General features: G+C 37.9%; 1 long non-coding RNA gene across 5 annotated transcripts in view; it reads left to right on the top strand.

Moving 5' to 3' along the window:
* The window catches only part of LOC130455798 (uncharacterized), a 256,734-nt gene that overhangs the window by 135,164 nt on the left and 101,219 nt on the right, over positions 1-20,351 (top strand). For 4 of the 5 annotated variants that reach the window (XR_008913925.1, XR_008913923.1, XR_008913924.1 and 1 more), the window contains exon 2: positions 10,057-10,150. The exons of the other annotated variant lie outside the window; for it this stretch is intronic. This is a non-coding gene — a long non-coding RNA (uncharacterized LOC130455798). The remainder of the gene's footprint in view (positions 1-10,056; positions 10,151-20,351) is intronic. 5 annotated transcript variants of the gene reach the window in all.

Below are 20,351 nucleotides of genomic sequence, written 5' to 3'. Positions count from 1 at the left end.
TTTCCTTCGTTGTAAGAGACAATCTTTATTAAATTGCATCGTTGTTTATGCTAACCATGGGTGGTTTGGGGGAAAATATCAGGAAGAAGGGGAAACTTCATTAAGGTATTTTGTTTAAAGGAATATAATTGCACAGCAAACAGATGTGCTGAGGGATGGGGATGGTGTGCCGTAATATTGTGTCTACATGATTTGCATTTGCAGAAGTTTCTCGGAATGAATGCCCTTTATTCCACCATTCCTTCTAGTTAGCCAGACATTCATCAGTCAAGCAGGAAACGGTAATGTAAAGGAGATAAAGGGTATAGGAAATGAGAAAGGACAGTAGGCGTAGGGATGCTAACCTATATGAAGGAGGAGTCACGGACAGACACATTTCTAAGTCTTCAGTCTCAGAAAGCTTACTCTCAGCACCTAGCACAACACTTCGCCCATTCTAGATGCTAAGGAATTTATACAATGCCAGTACTAGGTACTCTTCTGTGCTTTCAGAAAAACTAGAGCAGCAGAAGGAACCTTCCTTATCTCTGCCATTTTTTGACACTCTCCCTGTCTCTAATGCTGAGAAATGCTTCTTTTTTGAATGCTGACTAAACTCAGATGTGTATTCTTTCCATTTTCTTCAGGCAGTTATCTACTGGCCCTCAAGTACTTTTCCCTTCTGTCTCAAATAAACTAATATCTGGACTGTGGTCTTGTTCCATACCTGTTTCTGTACTTAGTGATTCTGTTGTTCATCCTTCCTTTTGAAGAGGACTGATGACATCACAGGGTGATGTTCTGACTCAAATACAAATTGGCTTTAAGTGAAGCAAAGTTGGACAAAGCAGTTGGCCTCACTTTCTTCCAGGGCCATTCAAGTCCAGTGGCAAGACAAAAATCAAAACAACTGGTAATGGCCCAAGACACAGTGATGACTCTGACATTTTTAATGTCTGACCAAGCTTGAAGTGCTCCACAGTGCCTGCTTAAGCTGCCTTCATGGCTTTTGGAAAAAAATTGTTCTCATCCTCCCATTCTATCAGGGTAAGCCTATACATGTTTGGGGTAGACAATGTCCTAAAGCATCAACAGCTCTGACAGTTATGCTCAACATAGGTTAGCCATGCTACCAAGATGGTTCTGCTGGAGTGTGACCACTGCACATGCTCTAGCCTCTTGGAGGCATAGGTGAGAGCTGGCTGACAGATAAACCCCAAAGGTGGATGAACAGCCTTAAAAAGAACTTAACAAGCTCTCCCATCAGAGGTGCTAGTCCTTATTCACGATAATGCCTCCTCAAGCAATCTGGTTTCCCAAATTTAGCATCTTCCTTCATCCCCATAACTTGCACTTTCACAACCAAGAATATTCTTGATATCCTGAATACTTCTGTATCAAGAACTCTGAAATTCTTCCACTTGACCATAACCTCCGAACCCTACACCTGTTTCTGAACCTCATCCTTCCTAAAACTATTCATTTTAAAATTGCTGACTCAACCTTACCAGTCATTGTTCTGATTTCATTTTCCTCCATTTTCATCTTGATCTTATGCTGAACCAGTTCAATTTGATGATGTCTTTTTTTTTTTAACCATTACCTTCTGTCATAGAATAGATACTAAATATTAGTTCCGAGGCTGAAGAGTAATAAGGGATAGGCCATTAAGGTTAAGTGACTTGTCTAGGTTCACACAGCGAGGAACTTGATGTTATCTTCCTTGAATCCTACATCTACTCTCTTTGAAAAATACCAGTGATTAAATAAAAAAATCTCATTGATGACTTACTAGAAATTTATATTGACCAAATTTACCTATGGATTCATTTTTACTAGACACTCACCCTGGCATGGCAATCTTTTTACTCATTTTTTATTAGTTTTTCATTTTATTACTTCCCACATTGTCTTTTCTAAATCTTTTTTTCTCTCCTCAGACCAACTGTATGCATGCTTCCTCTCTCTGAGGAGGGCATCAATCATGCTTTATGAGAAAATTGAAGTCATCTGGTGTGATCACCCTCTTCCTCCCAATTCTATACTTCAAATAACCTCAATATCACTCTTAAATTTCTTCACCTTTGCTCCAGTCTCTGAGGAAAAATTGACCTTTCTACATGTTCCCCTAATGTTATCCTGCCACATTTCCTCAAAAAGTTTGCCACTTCAATCATATCCCAATACTTTAGTCTTTCATCTACTAAGCCCTTATTTTCAGTCAATGGGTATATTCATCTGTCACATACTTAAAAACCTTCATTGATCCTAATATCTCCTCAGTTTGTCATCATAAATCTCATTTTCCTTTCAGAATTAAATGCTAAGAAAAAATGCTGCTGCTTCTTCTTCCATGTTCTCTGCTCTACTTTCACACTTGCCATTTATTTCTCAAACTCTTGCAATTTCTCTTTTGGCTCTGACATTCAGCTAAAATCACTTTCTCTAAGGAGATGCTAACAAAATCATAATTGTATAACACAATGATCTTTCTCCATCTTCACTTTTCTTCATGCATCTATCACATTTTATGTTGTTGGCCACCTGGATAATCTTCCTTCCTTGAGATTATCTTCTTTCATTGAATCTTTGGTTTTCCACTTACCTGTCTCATTGCTCCTTTGCTCTGTTATCATTTACTGCCTATATCCCAGGTGAGATATACTCTACAGTTGCATCCCTTCCCTACCATCCTCCTCTTTTTTTCTTATCCTCCTTCTCCTTCTCCTTCTCCTTCTCCTTCTCCTTCTCCTTCTCCTTCTCCTTCTTCTTCTTCTTCTTCTTCTTCTTCTTCTTCTTCTTCTTCTTCTTCTTCTTCTTCTTCTTCTTCTTTTTCTTCTTCTTCTTCTTCTTCTTCTTTTTCTTTCTCCTCCTCCTCCTCCTCCTTGTCTCCCTCAAGAAAACTCAAAAATCTATATATGCAGGCTTTCTCTCTCCTGAGCTCTCCCTCTCTCCTAAGTATGACATCACCAACCTATACCTGAATGTTCCACAGTCATCTAGTGTGGAACTTGTTATGGTTGACTTTAAACCCATGCCTTCTCTACATTTTCCTATTTTTAGTGAGGAGTTCATTATCCTTCTGGCTGGCTGCTGTCCTTTGGACTAGAAAAGGATCAAAATGGCATCACTATTTTGAGGTCAATGTACAGTGTGTCCAGCTGTGAATGATCAGATCAATACAAACTCAGAAGACTTTACCACAGATTAGGGATAAATAGCACATGTGAACATTTGAGACTGATGTCTCTAAAATTTGCAGATCTCATTTTTCTTTTGAGCTACTGCAATTCTGCTTTGCTAATAAAGCACTTTGATGCAGGCATGCCATGCTATATGGTACTGTGCCAGGGTCTCCCATGTCTCACAATCAATACCAACGTTCTTCAGAGAGACCTTGAAAGTATCCTTATATCACTTCTTCTGAGCTCCATGTGAGTCCTTACCTTGTCTGAGTTCTTAGTAACCAAGGTTTATATCAATTATCAGAGGGCTTTTACTCTATTTATATTTTAATTCCACCCCAAATCCAATCAGTTGTCAAGTTTTATTGATTCAAAAGATAATTAGATGGTGTAATGAATAGTAGGACAGCCTGAAGGATCTGAGTTAAAATCCTGCCTTAGACTCTTGACACTGAGCAGGTCATTTAAAGTCACCCAACCTCTTTCAGTAATAGTTTGCCCATCTATAGTCATCTAGATTCTGCAGTGGAGAGAATGTTGGACTTAGGAAGAACTAAGTTCAAATCCAGCCTCAAACATTTAACTAGCTATGTGACCTTGGGCAAGTCACTTGACCTCTGTATGCCTCTATTTCCTCAACTGTAAAAATGGCAATAATAATAATTTCTACCTGCCAGGGCTGTTGCAAGGATCAACTCTAATAATACTTATAATTCAATTGTCATAGTTCCTGAAACATAGCAGGTGCTTATTAAATGCCCATTCTCTTCCCTTTCCCTCATCTATTAAGTGAGAATAATAATAGATCTTATCATATCAGGTTATTGTGAAGATCAAATGAGTATATGTATATAGATAGATTATAGATAAATATATATAATATATAACATACATATGCACACACATACATATATGCATATACATTTTTGTATATACACATTGTAATGCTGGGGAGTAGGGGGGGAAAAGAACCATTGGGAGAGCTCCACAGAAACTGAGGCAGAAACACCAGTTGGAAACTGAACAAGGATTTCTGGGAAATTCTCCTGAGGAGGGGGTCTTGGGTGCTGAGACACAGAAGGGAGTGGAAGGAGGAGCTGTTTCTCTGGGCCATTTCAAGACAACTGTAGAGATTTCTGTCACTGACAGAAATCCTAACATCGTGGGTTCCTGTTTAAAACATCGCTGGTTCCTGTCAAGAAACCTAATTTCTTCAAAGACTTTCATTCCATGAACTTTTGAGATATGGGACTCAAATCAGTGCTCTCCCCTTTTCCTACCTCTCCCCTGGCTATGAGAAAGTCTTTTATTTCAGTAATTAGTTTTATTTAGAAAGAGATTTAGAATGACCCACAACCCCTTTTCACCTCTACCCTTTGCCCCAATCAACAATTAAATCAAATACATCTAGAGAGTAACCCAGTTGGCAGACTCCATCTTGTCAGTTTTCTTTTGTTGTTGTTTTGTTTTGTTTGTTTGGGGTTTTTTTGCCAGTTTTCAAGAAGACACAAGAGGGAAGCTTGTGAGCACCCCAAAGCAGCATATATCTGGATTGAGGTCCTGATACCTCTCCTTGTAGAGAAGACTTCCCTGCCACCCTCAAAGGCCAGCATGGCCATCAAGGGGCAAGCCTTCACTGAAGGGAGATCTCCATTGTGTCTCCCTCAAGTAACTCAGGGACTCTGGGAGGGAGTAGTGAGGGAAGTCATTTTCATCAACCCTTTCCTCACTGCCTTCAACCCTCATTTCTCCATCTAAGGAGTGAGTCCCCCAAAATTACAGTTGGCTGACCTAGTTTTAGGGTGAAACCTGCTATAAGATAATAGAAATTTATTTTTAAAAACAAAATGTTTCTCAGGAGAGAACAGGGAGATAGCCATTTTGTTTTTCCACTCACTATAGAAGCCTAAGAGGTTCAAACATCTCAGAGAAGAAAATTTAAAGGGACATCAACACAGCTAGTGCAAAATCAGTCAGAGAGATACAAAACAGTGGAAAAGTCTATAACAATGCATCAGCATCTTCTTGTTATACAAATTCTGGTCAATGCTGTATGACGTATGAATGGAAGTGATTCCACAATGCTTCTTAGGAATCATAGCCATTTCATTTATGACTCATACCAATGGCTAAAAATAGAACTGGAACAAGTCTTTGCATTCTTGCCTACCATTTTTGTAGCCATATTATCCTTCCTAAATTTCTATTACTGTCTAAAGAATCTAATCAAGAAAATACTTGGGGTGGGGGGCAGCTGGGTAGCTCAGTGGATTGAGAGCCAGGCCTAGAGTCAGGAGGTCCTAGGTTCAAATCTGGCCTCAGACACTTCCCAGCTGTGTGACCCTGGGCAAGTCACTTGACCCCCATTGCCTAGCCCTTACCACTCATCTGCCTTGGAGCCAATACACAGTATTGATTCCAAGATGGAAGGTAAGGGTTTAAAAAAAATATTTGGGCAAAAGGAAGATAATGAGATACAAATCCTGACACTAAAAGAAAAGCTAACCCAATTAGAAAAAAAAAATAAAGATAATGAAAAACCACAAGGGGGAACAAACACTAAACATGGCAACACAAATTGTAGAAGAGATAAAGACAGAAGTGCAAATAGCTTAGGAGAAGGTAGAGAATCCAGTAACTATCCTACCCATTTATGATCAAGCCTTGATTCAACCAGATTCTGGCATCGTTCATGTAAAGACCCAAAAACCTTTCTCTGCCTCAGACCTAGAAAATCTGAAAAAAAAAAAGGACTTCTGCTTTTTTCCTGAACCCTTTCCAAGCGATAAAAGAATTCAAATATGCAATCAGATTTTTTGATCCGACATTCTCGGACATTGAAATTCTTCTTTTGGAGATGTTTACTCTGGCTGAAAAAGTAAAATTCATTCAGGAAACTAGAAATAACCCTAATTTAACTTCCTGGCTAGCGCATTTTGAGGACCTAGAACTTTCCAACCCTTCAAATTTCGTTTATTTAAGAAAGGCAAGGGAGGACTTGGTGGAGAGTATGAAAATCTTCGCCAAACATCCTGACTCATGGGGGAAATTTGAAAACATAAAGCAAGAAACAACCGAGCATCCTTCAGCATTCCTCAATCACTTGCTAGAGCTGTAGAAACTTTACTTGGGTTTTACGACTGAGCAGAAAATAACCTCCAGCACATCAGGAGGCAATTCATTAAAGGCAGTTCCCTACCTATGAGGACATATTTCAAATTACAGTGTCCAGGTTGGGAAAACCTTAACATTGAGGACCCTTGTAAAACTGCATCTTATGTTCACTAAGGATCCCAAGGAATTATTGACTCCAAACAGACTCTAAAAGAAAAAGACCACATCATCAGAGATTTAAAGCATCAATTAAAAGATGCAAAGGAAAACATAAAAAATAGGGAAATCGAGGAAGTGAAATCATTAGAGCCCTTAGGCTTAGATACCAAGATCAACAGCCGAGGCTACCAAGAAACTCATACTACAATAACTACACTAACAAAAGGTGTTTCTGACATGGAAAATTCGGACACGTTGTCAGATTTTGCCACGACAAGGCTCAATTAAACTTGAACACAAAGAACAGCAACAGAAACTATAATAACTACAAGCTAAGAAACAGTAGCAATTCAAACAAGTCAAGCAGATGCTGTGATCACAACTGTAAAATACATAGACAAAGCCCAGATCTAAAAAGCGTGCAAGAAGCCATAGCCCAGGGAGCAAAGCCGCGGTATTCGAGCGTGGGTGCAGGACGTAAAAGCAGAATTATGAAGTCAGGATCCAGCGTTAGCACAGAAAACAAAATGTACGGGGTGCAAGGCTGAGTCTAGACATGGGAAACATATAAAAATGTCGAGCGTGGAAATAGACTATGGGGATGGCAAAGCACCAACTCAAACTGAAGAGCAAATAGAGGAAGAACACCAGATGTTGAGGGATGTAACAGAAATCAAAGACAAAGTATTTGGGAGAGAAACTAAAGATTCAAAAAGACAAGAAAATACAAAACTGTTCTTACAGCAGACTTAACATCAAATACCGCAACAGTTTTCATTAACAATGAGGGGAATTGCAAACTACAGAGTACCAGAAACTGCATTAGTTCAAGAAACAACCTTAAATGAGTGTTGTGAGCAGTTTCTCATACAAACAACAACTGACAGGAAAAAGGCTGAAAGTCAGTCTTTAAAGTGACCATTACCAGTATTAAAGTGCTATGTAAACGCTTCTTCTCGATGCCACCTTGTCTCTTTTGTCTGTCTCCTCTGTTCACGCAGCCATCACCCCAATTCAGTTCCTTTCCATTTCTTGCTTCATCTAGTACAGTTGTTCTCCATGCCTCCAGTCTCTCTGACTTGCCCAGCCATCATCCTCAGCCCTAAAATTCATATTCCAGGGAAAAGGCATCAAGTCAGGAAATGAAGTGTTGTGTTTGAGGAATACTAATAAACTGATATTGCTAAAGCCTAGGTCTGACAATGTCATTACCCTGTTCTAAAATCTGCTGTTATCTCAGGGAGAAAATAAATCTGGTATTTAAAGCCCTTAAAAATCTAGGTTCAAGGGGGCAGCTAGGTGGCTCAGTGGATTGAGAGCCAGACTGGAGATCCTGGATTCAAATCTGGCCTCAGGCACTTCCCAGCTGTGTGACCCTGGGCAAGTCACTTGACCCTCATCACCTAGCCCTTACTGTTCTTCTGCCTTGGAATCAATACATAGTATTGATTCCAAGACAGAAGGTAAGGTTGTAAATTCAAGGTTTGTTTCCATTGATTTCTCATTACCCCTTCTTTTCCCCAACCCCCACTCCCCCAAACACATCATTTTCCAGCCAAACTGACTTACTTGCTATTCCCCAAAATGGCATTGCATCTTCTCTACCACGTCTTTGGACCAGTCTGTAGGTGCTCTTCTTCAGCTGCACTTCTTAGCATACATAGCTCTCTTTAAGACTCAAACTATACACAGTCTCTCCTCATCCTCTCAGTTCTTAGCCCCCCCCCCTTCCTCCAGAGTACTTGTCAATCTAACAATCAGTCCAGAATTGTTTATTAAACATTCACTACACACCACACACTTTGCTCTGTGGCTAATATCCAGGAAGACATATACAGTCTATTGAGAAACTGGGAGAGACAACTTGCAAAGAACTAGGTGCCTAAAAGATGACTTGCCTAAGGTTACAAAGGTGGTAGCAAAAGCCACTCATTTCAAGGCCAATCTCTTGCCTCCTAACTAGAGGGATTTTTCTGTTGCCATCTCTAAGACACATGATCATCTCATTGATTTGTAATGACTTGTAGAAGTGGAGATTGCACATGCTTTCTTGGTAGCTTAGAGACTTTGACACCTTCAGCCGTTTATTGTGTCACCACCTCTTCCTTCCAAAGTCCAGGGTGACAAGAGTGCACTTTCTGCCTTATGGTGATCAAGACTACACTTGGAATGAAAAAATGGTGGGACTTCTGTTGTTGCTCTCACTTAAAAAGGGCAAATATTCCCTTCCATCTATTTGTTGCAGGAAAATTCCCCAACAAGATGATTCACATGCTAATCTTTTTACAATGAAAGGAAAGAGTCCTTAAATTGTATAAACACTTTTGTCTTAAAGTCTTTATAATCTGAAGTTCTTTTCCCTCAAAGACAATTTAATTGTAATTTTCTTTGATTAAAAGCAATTGTGATTTTAGAGCAAAGGCCATAAAGCTATTTAAAACTTTATTATTGCCAATAGCGTAAGAAGTAACTCTCTATGAAGAGGCATAAAAGCAGGTAGTGTTGTAGAACAACTAGTCAACAAACATTTTTTAAGCACCTACCACATTCTAAGTGCTTTATAATTATAGGATTTGCAAATATTCAGCAATCCCTGCAGTAGAGAAATCTAGGTGGGAGAAACTAGGTTGATAGATAGATAGACAGGTAGATAGATAGATAGATAGATAGATAGATAGATAGATAGATAGATAGATAGATGGATAGATAGATAGATAGACAGACAGGCAGGCAGGCAGACAGACAGGCAGGCAGGCAGACAGACAGACAGACAGACAGACAAGCAGGCAGATAGGCAGACAGACAGACAGATAGATAGATAGATAGATATACAGGTAGATAGATGGATAGATAGATAGATAGATAGATAGATAGATAGATAGATAGATAGACAGGTAGATAGATGGATAGATAGATAGATAGATAGATAGATAGATAGATAGATAGATAGATAGACAGACAGACAGACAGACAGACAGACAGACAGATAGATAGATAGATAGATAGATAGATAGATAGATAGATAGATAGATAGATAGATAGATATACAGGTAGATAGATGGATAGATAGATAGATAGATAGATAGATAGATAGATAGATAGATAGATAGATAGATAGATAGATAGACAGACAAGCAGACAGACAGACAGACAGACAGATAGATAGATAGATAGATAGACAGACAGACAGACAGACAGACAGATAGATAGATAGATAGATAGATAGATAGATAGATAGATAGCAAAGGATATAGTTAATATACAAATACATTTGTGTATGTACATGCATACCTGTGTATATGTCTACTTATACATGCATGTATTGTTCAGTTGTTTCACTCCATTTAAGATTTTTTTGGGTTCAGACATCATTTCCTTTTTTAGCCCATTTTACATTTGAGTAAACTGAGGCAAACAGAGTTAAGTGACTTGAAACAATCTGAAGCTAGATTTGAATTCAAGTAGCCCTGCCTCCATGCCCCAACACTCTTATCCACTGTGCCACCTAATTGCCTACATATACATATACACACATACATCTTTGTGTGTGTGTATGTGTGTGTGTCATGTGCTGAGATCCTCTGCCCTCATTTTTTCCATTCTTCTCTGTCTTTTATAGGCTGGTTCGTTGAGCCAAATCTGCACTTTCATGATGACAGATGGACAAAGGGAAACGCAGACAAGACAGTATTAATGCTACAACTCCTTCTCAGGTGTGAGGGTTAATTTTGGTGGGGAAAGTATATTCCTGTTACTGTACATTCGAAAACCTGAGACCCCATCTGAGAGCTTCTTTTTAAACAATCCAGCCATCGGCTTAGTCAGAAACATTTTATAAGCTGATGGCAAACAAAGATAATTAAAACATAATATTTTCTGCCCTGAAACCTAGAAATGCAGATAGTGTCTGTGGAGGAGAAAGACATGTAATTACAAAATCCTAACAGGGATGCACATGAGGAGGGAACACGATTGCGTTAGTCTCCCTCAGAGAGATTCTAGAGCACAACTCACTGATGGGCAGACACTCTCCTGGTACTCTACACTCTCCTTCTGCTCGCAGCAGCATTCGTTGTATTCTTCCAATGCTCTTGAATCAATCATTTTGCTCCAAGCACAGGAACTTCATAGCTCTTCCAGGTTAGCCCCCATGGTTGAGCTTTGATCATTTTCCACTTCTCAGGAAGTAAAAATCAGTCGAGGGGAAAGGAAAGGTCCCCTTCATGCCAACTCTTACAGCAGCAAAGCTTTTCCTCTAATCAACTTTTCCAAGAAGCAAAGAGGGATAGAGACGCAGTAATGTTCCTACGACCCAACCTTAACGTGTACTCTCAAACCCTCTGGGAAAAATGATCTTGTATTTATTTGCAGATCTAGTTTTGATGAAGCCCATTGTGCCAAAGTAGGATCTCTTGTGGATAATCTCTCTCTTATGGAAACCGAAGTCTTAAACAAAATTTAAGCAAAATCCATATTGCATTAAACCAAGTTCCTCATAGGTAATATACAGCTGTACCACAGTCACCAGTTAGTCCTAGGTATCAGGCTTTCCTAGTTTAAAGGTCTCGGGTCAATTATTTGTAAATTAGATATTGCAAAACCAGATTATTTCAGCCATTTGTAGTCTGAGTGTCTTCTTTGAGGGATTTATTTTTGTTGTTTTCATATAGGTATCTTTTCCTACTTCTAGGTTATTAAAATTGTGCTAGTAAAATAGGCAAAATGTCTTCCATGTGTATATATAAAATAGATATGAGGTGATATTTGGTGGAAGGTGTTAGCTTCTGGTGGATTAGGAAATATTCCAGGCAGATTGTGGTTCTTTAACTGAACCCGAAGTGCAAATCTGCCAGTTTCTTTCTTTGGGCAGTTCCAATGACATCTTATTCCTCTGAAATAAAATGTATTTTCTTCTGTTGCACATTTTAAAATTTCACCATCTTTCTTCACCACCCATTACACACACTACAGTCAAGCCAAACTGCACTTCTTACTCTTCCTGATACCGAGCCCTCCATCTCACATGTCATGCCTTTGCACCCAATACCAAGAATGTGCTTCTTCCTTACTTCCATGTCTCAGAATTACTGGTCTCCTTCAAGGTATTATCAAGACTGCCATGCTTATTAATGGTCCACTCTGAGCATCCTGCTGTTCTATTCTGTGTAGCTTTTTAAATGCTTACTCTCTGTTCTCTGGCAACTCACCTTACTCCCTCTCCAAAAAAAAAAAAGTCATAAGTCAAAAAAACTGAGTATATTCAAGCACAATAAATTCATGTATTGGTAAAGTCTGAGATTTATTTTATTTTCTAGCTACAATCCATTTTTCTTCCAATAAATGATAAGTATTCTTATTAGTCTTTGCTGTCATCATAGATAATTATATTGAAAAACTTCTTAAAAAAACTTTCCTTTATCAAGTTCCATAGATCGATATATCATCTCTATGCAAATGATTCACAGCCCCTGTGTATCTTCTGAGATCCAGATCAACATCATCAGTTGCTATTGGACATTTCAAATAAGCTATCTCAGAAATATCTGAAACTCATTGTCCAAAACTCAGCTCATTATATTTTCTCCCTAACTACCCACCCCACCCAAATCCTTTATTTCTGTTGAGAACACCACCATTTTCCCTTGGGCATTATCATTCTCTCTTACCCTTCATATCCAATCAGTTGCCAAACATTGCCATTTCTACTCCCCTAGTATCTCTCACACAATTCAGTCCTCATTACTTCCTACCTTTATTATTAAAATTACCTTTAAATAGGTCTCCTTGTCTCAAATCTCTCCACACTATAATCTATATTCCACATAGCCACCGAGTTTATTTTCCTGTAACTCAGATCTGACCATGTTCTTTCTCTTGCTCTATAAAATGTAGAGGTCCCCATTGCCTTTAGGGTAGAATATAAGGTCTTCTATTTATTTCTTAAAACCCTTCACAACTTTCCCAAATCCACTTTATGAACTGCATTTTATATTGCTGCTGCTGCTGTGGCTAATAGCAATTACCTAACATTTATATAGCATTTTGGAAAGGATGATATAAAAATATTATTTCATTTTATCCTCCCATAACCCTAAAGGTAGGTGCTATTATTATCTCCATATTACAGATGAGGCAACTGAGGTAGACAGGTCAAATGAGCTGCCCCATGCCACACACCTAGTAAATTTCTAGGGCTGAATGTGAACTCAGAAATTACTGGCTTTATATTCAGCATTGCTAACCCAGTCTTACATATGACATTCAGTCTCCCATCTCTGGACCTTTGTACTGACCATTCACCATGCCTAGAATGTGCTCTCTCTTCACTTTTGCCTCATAAAATTCTTTACTTCTTTCACAACATAGCTCAAGCACTGCCTTTTACATCAAGCCTTCTATGATCCCTGGCATTTGTTAGCCACTCTACTAATAATGTTTTATGTATACCTTGTGCCTCTGTGTGTGTGTGTGTGTTCAGGCAGTGTCACCAGATAGAAGGTAGATGTTTTGAGAGTACAGAACATATCCTTTTTTTTTTACCTTATATCCTTAGTGTCCAGTATAGTGCTTGGAACCTAATGATTTTTTGACATATTGCTAAACAAAGTCTTTGAGACAGAATTCCCTTTCATGCCTGAACTATTTCAATAACTGCTGCCACAAGTCTCAAGTCTATCCTCCATTCACCCACCAAAGTGGTTTTCTTAAGTGCAGGTGAGATATCACCTCTCATCTCTAATAAACTCCATTGACTTCCTATTACCTCCAGGTTAAATACAAAATCCTGTTTAATGTTCAAACCCTCTTCATCTAGCCCACCTCAACTTTGCAGTCTCCTGATATCTTACACCCCCTTCCATGTACTTTTTGGTCTAATGAAACTGGCCTCCTTGCTGTTCCATGAACAAGATACTCAACCTTTAGACTCCAAGTATTTTCTCTGGCTTTCTTCTTTGCCTAGAAAACTCTCGCTCCCCATCTCCACCTCCTGATTTCTGTGACTTTAAATCTTAACTAAATTCCCACATTTTATAGGAAGATTTCTCTAAATACTAATGACTTCTGTTAATTATTTCCTTTTTGTTCCATGTATTGTTGTTGTTCAGTCATTCCAATCATGTCTGACACTTTATAACTTCATTTGAGGTTTTGTTGTCAAAGATAATGGACTATTTTGTAATTTCCTTCTCCAGCACATTTAAAGATAAGGAAACTGGGGCAAATAGGGCTAAATGACTGACTCAAGGTCACAAAACTAGTGTGGGTCTGAAGCAAAAGTTTAACTTAGGTTTTCTTGACTGCAGGTGAAGTGCTCTATCCACTGTGCCATCCAGTTGCCTGATTCTATATTTAGCTCATTTGTATATATTTGCTAGCTTGTGATCTTCTCTGTTAGATTATGGGTTCCTCAAGAACAGTTGTCTGCTTTTTTTTATCTTTCTTGTATCCCTTGTTATGATTATAACAGTTGATGGGGGAGGAAAAAGGAAGGAGATAGTGAAGTGGATGACTGTTGGTGGGAGGAAGTCTATACAGCTCCCCCTCTCCCTCACTCCTAAAAACATACAAGAGGGGTATCCCTGTGATGATATTATGACAGGGATGGACAGAGAGTGTGGCCCAGACAAGGGGTTTCTGTGGGTTAAGCAGCAGACATTTTCCAGGGCTTTGCTAGTCCTGGGACCCAAGAAACCTCCTCTGAACACACCGTCCTACCGGGAAAGGCTGAATGCTTGTCTGCTTTGGATTTTGCTTTACCAAAGCTAAATAGACAACCTTTCCCAGTTCCCTCTTCCTCTCCTTTTAACTTTTTTTCTTAACCTCCAAAGACAGCCTTGAACTGACTGCGATTTACTCAGAAAAGGGTAGTTTATTTGATCAGGAAACAAGGGAGGGTTAGGAAGGTGGGAATAGGAGACCTTAAAGACCCAAGCAATTTGTGTCTTCTCTGCCCAGCAAGCCAAATGACCCAGGCTTCTGCATTTCCTTCTTCCTTTCTCTCTAATCTCTCTGCTAGACTACACTAAAGCAGGTCACTAGTGTCCTTCTTGGGAAGGCACAGGTTAGGACAGGTCTTCAGGGTGATCCCCATGAGGTTTTGGGGTAAGCACCACTCAACAGCAGCTGGTGGTATCTCTTCTCCTTTGGTCGATGATTCAGTGATGTCAGGACCTTTCTGATTCTTCAATGCAAGGGGAAATTGAGGCAAGTTTCAGGTATCTCAGTTTTGGGGTCCCAAGCTCAGATCTTTCACTCCAGTCTCTCCCAGAGTCCAGAGAGCAAAAGACCCCCTCCAAAGTTCTATTTCCCACAAGCCTCTTTGCTCCTTCCAACTGTCACTTCTGTCCCTACTTCCAGCATTCCAAATGGTCCCTCTCTGTGTCAGGTTCCTTCCTACACCCTGGTATTTAGTGTATGCCCTGGTGTCGAGTAGTCACTTAATAAATGTTTGCCAAAGGACTTTCATCTTTAGAATTTGGTGGTTCTGTGAAGTTCCTTCGAATTCAAGAGAATTGGCAGGACCTTTAGCCCCGAAGCTAACAAAATTTTTTTTCTTTCCAAGATCATTACATACAGATGTGTGTTTTTCAATATAGATATATTGAAAAGGTTTATATATATATATATATATATATAAATACATATATTACAGATTTTTGTTACTGGGGAAAATGCCTTTAAAGTAAGGAACTATCTGAGCTATCATAAAACAACATAGAGAAAATGTGAGTGCAAATTATGCTTCAATTTTCAATCCACCTCTAATAGCATAACTCTTTATTAAAGGGGATTATTTTCTCATGCCAAGGAATGGTGCAGATCAGTTGGGAAAATTCCAAGGGAACATAAATTAACCTTCAGATGCTAGGACAAGACCTTGGACAAGAACTGCTTTCTTTCAGAAGGATCCAGGGCTAATAGGGAGAGAAACATGTAGGATTATACAGATGGACAAAATCTTGCAAAATCCTTTATTTTACTAGTGAAGAAATTGAAGTCCAGAGAGGGACAAGTGTATTAAGGTTATTGTCCATGTCTTCCTTGTTTACCCTACCTTATCCCATACATGCTATTTATCCTGACCCCCATCTGTTTCCAAACTGTTCCTATCTGTTTACTTAATTTTCTTCAGATCCTTTTCTCTTTTAATTGAAGTGACTACCTAACTTTTAATAGTCACCTATCTCTCAAGTTAGCATTCACCTTTTTTCCCGCCTGTCTTTCTTAACCCCGGAGTATTGTCATATGACCTGCCTGTGCATCTTAAGGGTCCCTTCATTGTTTCTCTGTTCTTCATATGAACTCTAAGGATCATGAAGATTTACTACCTTTTATGCAGCTAAACCTTCCCATATATGTCATGCTCCCAATTAGAATTTGAGCTCCTTCCACAAGGTCTGCCTTACTTTTCTATTTGTGTTCTAAGCACTTAGTACTTGGCACTTGGTGATCAATTGACTAATAAACATTTATTAAGATTTTATTATATGCTGGGGGGGGAGGAGGGAAATTATCCTCATCCACTTTTTCTAGTCTGCCAATTAAATGTATTAGAAATAGATTTTACCTCACTACTACTGTAAACATTTTCTTTTGGTCTTAATATGATCGTCATTATCGCCACTCAGTCTGAGAATACATAGATGTGTTGTGATTTTGTCAGTCTAGGAAACTTCCTCTCTCAACAAAAGAAATTACCTCGTCACCTAATAGACGAGTTCAGTGGAGTTATCTAAGGGACGGACGTGGTGATTAAGTGACTTGTTCAGGGTTATGGCCAGCAAATGCTCAAGGTGGGGTCTTAGACACAGACTTTTAGTGTCCTCGAGCCCAGTATGAACCATTTGCACCATGGTGCCCTCGGTAATTTTGACACCAAGAAAGTGTTCATTTAAAGTGCTTTCTGAAAGTTCATTTTGCGTGCAGATTTTAACTATTAGTAGTCATTTCCATGATTTAAAGAACAAAAACTAAAGTTATCTACAATCACTTCTGATACATTCCATCCCTGTAATGATCTGTTAAGGGAATATGACCAGATGCGTTTTAGACAGCTGGATCTTACCTGAACATCGTCTATAGTCAGGAAATGAATGTTGAGTGGCAAATAGATTGATTTGGATAATAATTGGTCCCACACATCTCTTTCCTTTTTAATCCTATTTTCATTTTCATATTCATAATGTTATCTAAGAAGAGTTCTGTTTCCTGATGAATTAATTAAATTTGTTCATCCAGGTAGTGCTGACTGGAGCTTTGTGATCTATTAATTTTGTCAGATCCTTCACTTATTTTCTATCTATAGATAATGAGACTAATGGGAAATCATGAAGCCAAGAGTTGAAAAAGATAATTTCCATTGGCCTTCTAATTTGAAGTCATCACACATTTATATAAATTGTCCAAGTTTTAGCTAGAAGAAAGAAATATTTAAGTTATTAAGGAAGGTGGTGTGGCATAATGGACTAGAAGTCAGATTACCCATATCAGAATATTCATATCCTAATATTGGTTGGGTGATCTTGGCAATGTCATTTTATGCCACTGTATAATCATTTTCTTATCTGTAAAATTAAGGTATTGAACTAAAAATCTCTTCCACATGAAGTTCATTATTATGTGAAAAATAAAACCAAACAACAAAAAAAAAAGATAACATTCTGGTAGAAAAGTTATTCTTTCCTAAGTAGGCTTAGAGAATTATATGTTTATAATTGAAAAGAACCTTTGAGATTGTTGAGTACAATTACCTCATTAAATACTTAAGAAACTTGGTCTCAAAGAGGTGTCATAAGTAACAGAGCTCAGATTTGAACTCTTGTCCTCAAACTCTAAAGCTGGTGTTCTTTCCTTAGTGCCAATGATAAGTTCCTTTAAAAACAACACATCTGTGTGCTTCTCATGTTACTGCAAAGCAAGTGGTTAATAGCATTTTGTTTGTCTTAAGTAAAATGGAAACCTAGCCAAAGGGAAAAAATTAGGTCAACAATAAGAAGTTAAATATCTTTAAATATACAAGTAAGCCACACTTTATTTAATTATTTATAGCTTATAGCTATCCTGCTTTCCCCCTTTGTTTTCTTAAATCATTCATGGTTATTTTCTCAGGATTCCTAGATTGTGTTGGTAACTGGAAAGAGCTAAGAGACATGGAAAAGGTGGATAGAGGAGGAGGGTATAGGTTCAAGTTCTGCATCTTAGACTTAGACTTTAACTTTCCTGGACCTTAATTTTCTCATTTTAAAAATGTGACAATTGGAGAGGATAGAATCTGAGGTCATCATCCTCTAAATGGATGGCTCTGGGATCCTAGATTGTCTTCTTCTGTGCGCTCTTTTATTGACCTTATCCAACTACAAAAAATTGTCTTAAGCACATCCTTGTATCTTAAACTCTATAATATAAAACCAACAGGTACAGCACAATCAACTGTTTAGACATTCCTGAATTAAAATTATAGTGGAATAATATTTCTTTATGTATAAGATTCTCTGATTCTTACACTCGATTTTAATTATCTAGAGAAAAATTTAGAAGATTTATACAGAACAGGTCAGAAGGTTTTCAGTACAAAGATTTAGGTCCTGAAAGTCAGTGAGCTCTAACAGATAGAATACTGGCTAATTTAAAGACATCGATAAGCCTCTGAGTAAGTGCACAGAGAAGGCTAACTAGAATAGTGAGGGTCTTTGAGTTCATGACAGTATATGGTTCAGTCTAAAGAAAAGGTGAATGCAAGAGGGACTAGACTGCTTTTTTCCCCACTTGACCCTAGAGAACAGAACCAGAAACTACAGGTAGAAGCTGCAAAGAGCATGATTTTGGCTTAAAATGAGAAAAGTCAGCTTCCTAGAAACGAAAGTTTCTAAGAGTGGAATGGCTTACCTTGGGAAGTGGTGGATTCCTCTTCCCTGAAGGTCTTCAAGCAGAGACTTAATGATGACCACTTGTTAAGGCTGTTAAAACTGGGGTTCAGTTGTCTATAGGTTGAACATAGGGGACACTGAGTTCCCTTCTGATCTTAAAATTGTGATTCTGTGAAGATTGGTATTCAAATATTACCTCTGACACTCATCCTGAGCAAATCACATTGCCTTTCTGGGCTTCAATTTCCCCTTATATAAAAAGAAGTGGGAGAAGCAAGATGGTCTAGTGGCTAACCCTTATCTTTCTATTTTAGAGTTTGTACTAGGTCAGAAGTGAAGGATTTAAAAAAATAAATAAAATTAGGTAGGCAGATCTGAAGACTTCAAAGATACTTTCTAATTCTAATCCTAAAATATAATGATTTTCCCTCTAAAAAGAATGTGTTTAAAATAAATTTCTTAACATAATATTACATGTAATGTATTATATAATGCTTTGCCTTAAATTGTTACTCAATATTCATCTTTCAGAAAGCTACTTTTTAAATAAAAAGTGCTAGTAAAGTGATAATCCTTTATAGTTTGAGAACATTTCTTTTTATTCCAAACTTCTCATTGATGATATCATGAGATACATTTTGAAGCCATTACATTTATTTTCATGTTCATATAGTGACAAAAAGAGACTGCATTTACAATTGAAACATTTCCTTTTTTTGAGAAAAAGATCATCAATTCCAATCCTCTCTAATTTTTGACAGAGAAGGAAGAATTAGTGATAAAAGAATTATAACCTAAAGCCGTGATAGAATAGATGATAACTGTTCAGTTGCCTAAAATAAGTTACACCAATGTGACAATTTAAAACTGGAATAAAAATATTTGACTCTCCACCAAATAATCAGAAATTTAAGTTTATTTTTAATTAATTTATTTTAAATATTTTTCCATGTTTACATAATTCATTTTCTTTCCCTCTCCTCTTAACCCCCTTCCAGAGCTTATAAACAATATTACTGGGTTGTACAAATGTTGTCACTTGATAGCTATTTACATATTATTCATTTTTTCAGAGTGATTTCTTTAAGGCCCAAACCCCAAACCACATACCAATATATACACGTGATAAGTGATGTCATATGTTTTGCTTTTGCATTTCTACTCCATAGTTCTTTCTCTAAATATGGATTGCATTCTTTTCCATAAGTCAATCAGGAGTGTTCTAGCTTGTTGTATTGCTACTAGTAGCAAAGTTCATTACATTGGATTTTTCCACAATGTTTCACTTTCTGTGTACAATATTCTCCTGGTTCTTCTCATTTCATTCTGCTTCAGTTCATTGAGGCTCTCCTAGTTCATATGGAAAGCCTCGAGTTCATCAATCCTTACAGCACAATAGCATTCCGTCACAATGATATACCACAGTTTGTTCAGCCATTCCCAACTGAAGGGCACCCCCTCATTTTCCTTTTTTTTTTGCCATCACAAACAGTGTGGCTATGGACATTCTTGTACATGTATTTTTCTCTGTTAGCTCCTTGCAGGACAAATCCAGCAGTGGTATTGCTGGATCAAAGGGTATGCATTCTTTTAAAGCCCTTTGGCATAATTCCAAATTGTCTTCTAGAATGACTGGATTAATTCACAACTCCACCACCAATGATAAATTAGTGTCCTGATTTTGCCACACTCTCTTCAACATCTATTATTTTCTCTTACCATCATATTGGCAAATCTACTAGGTGTGAGGTGGTACGTTAGCATTGTTTGATTTGTATTTCTCTACTTATGAGAGATTTAGAATCATGTGCTTATTGAAAGCTTTGATTTATTTATCTGAAAACTGCCTATTCATGTCCTTTGACAATTCATCAATTGGGGAATGTTGTGATTTTTTTTAATTTGACTTAGTTCCTTATATATTTGGGAAATTAAACCTTTGTCAGAGAGTTTTGTTGTAAAATTTTTTTCCCAGTGTGTTGCTTTCCTTCTAATTTTGGTTCCATTGATTTTGTTTGTGCAAAAACTTTTTAAGGACTTCCAGGCT

This window comes from Monodelphis domestica, chromosome 8 (genome assembly GCF_027887165.1).
Source record: "Monodelphis domestica isolate mMonDom1 chromosome 8, mMonDom1.pri, whole genome shotgun sequence".
Taxonomy (NCBI): domain Eukaryota; kingdom Metazoa; phylum Chordata; class Mammalia; order Didelphimorphia; family Didelphidae; genus Monodelphis; species Monodelphis domestica.
The sequence above is the reverse complement of the archived record's forward strand: the minus strand, read 5'-3'. Positions and strand labels throughout refer to the sequence as shown.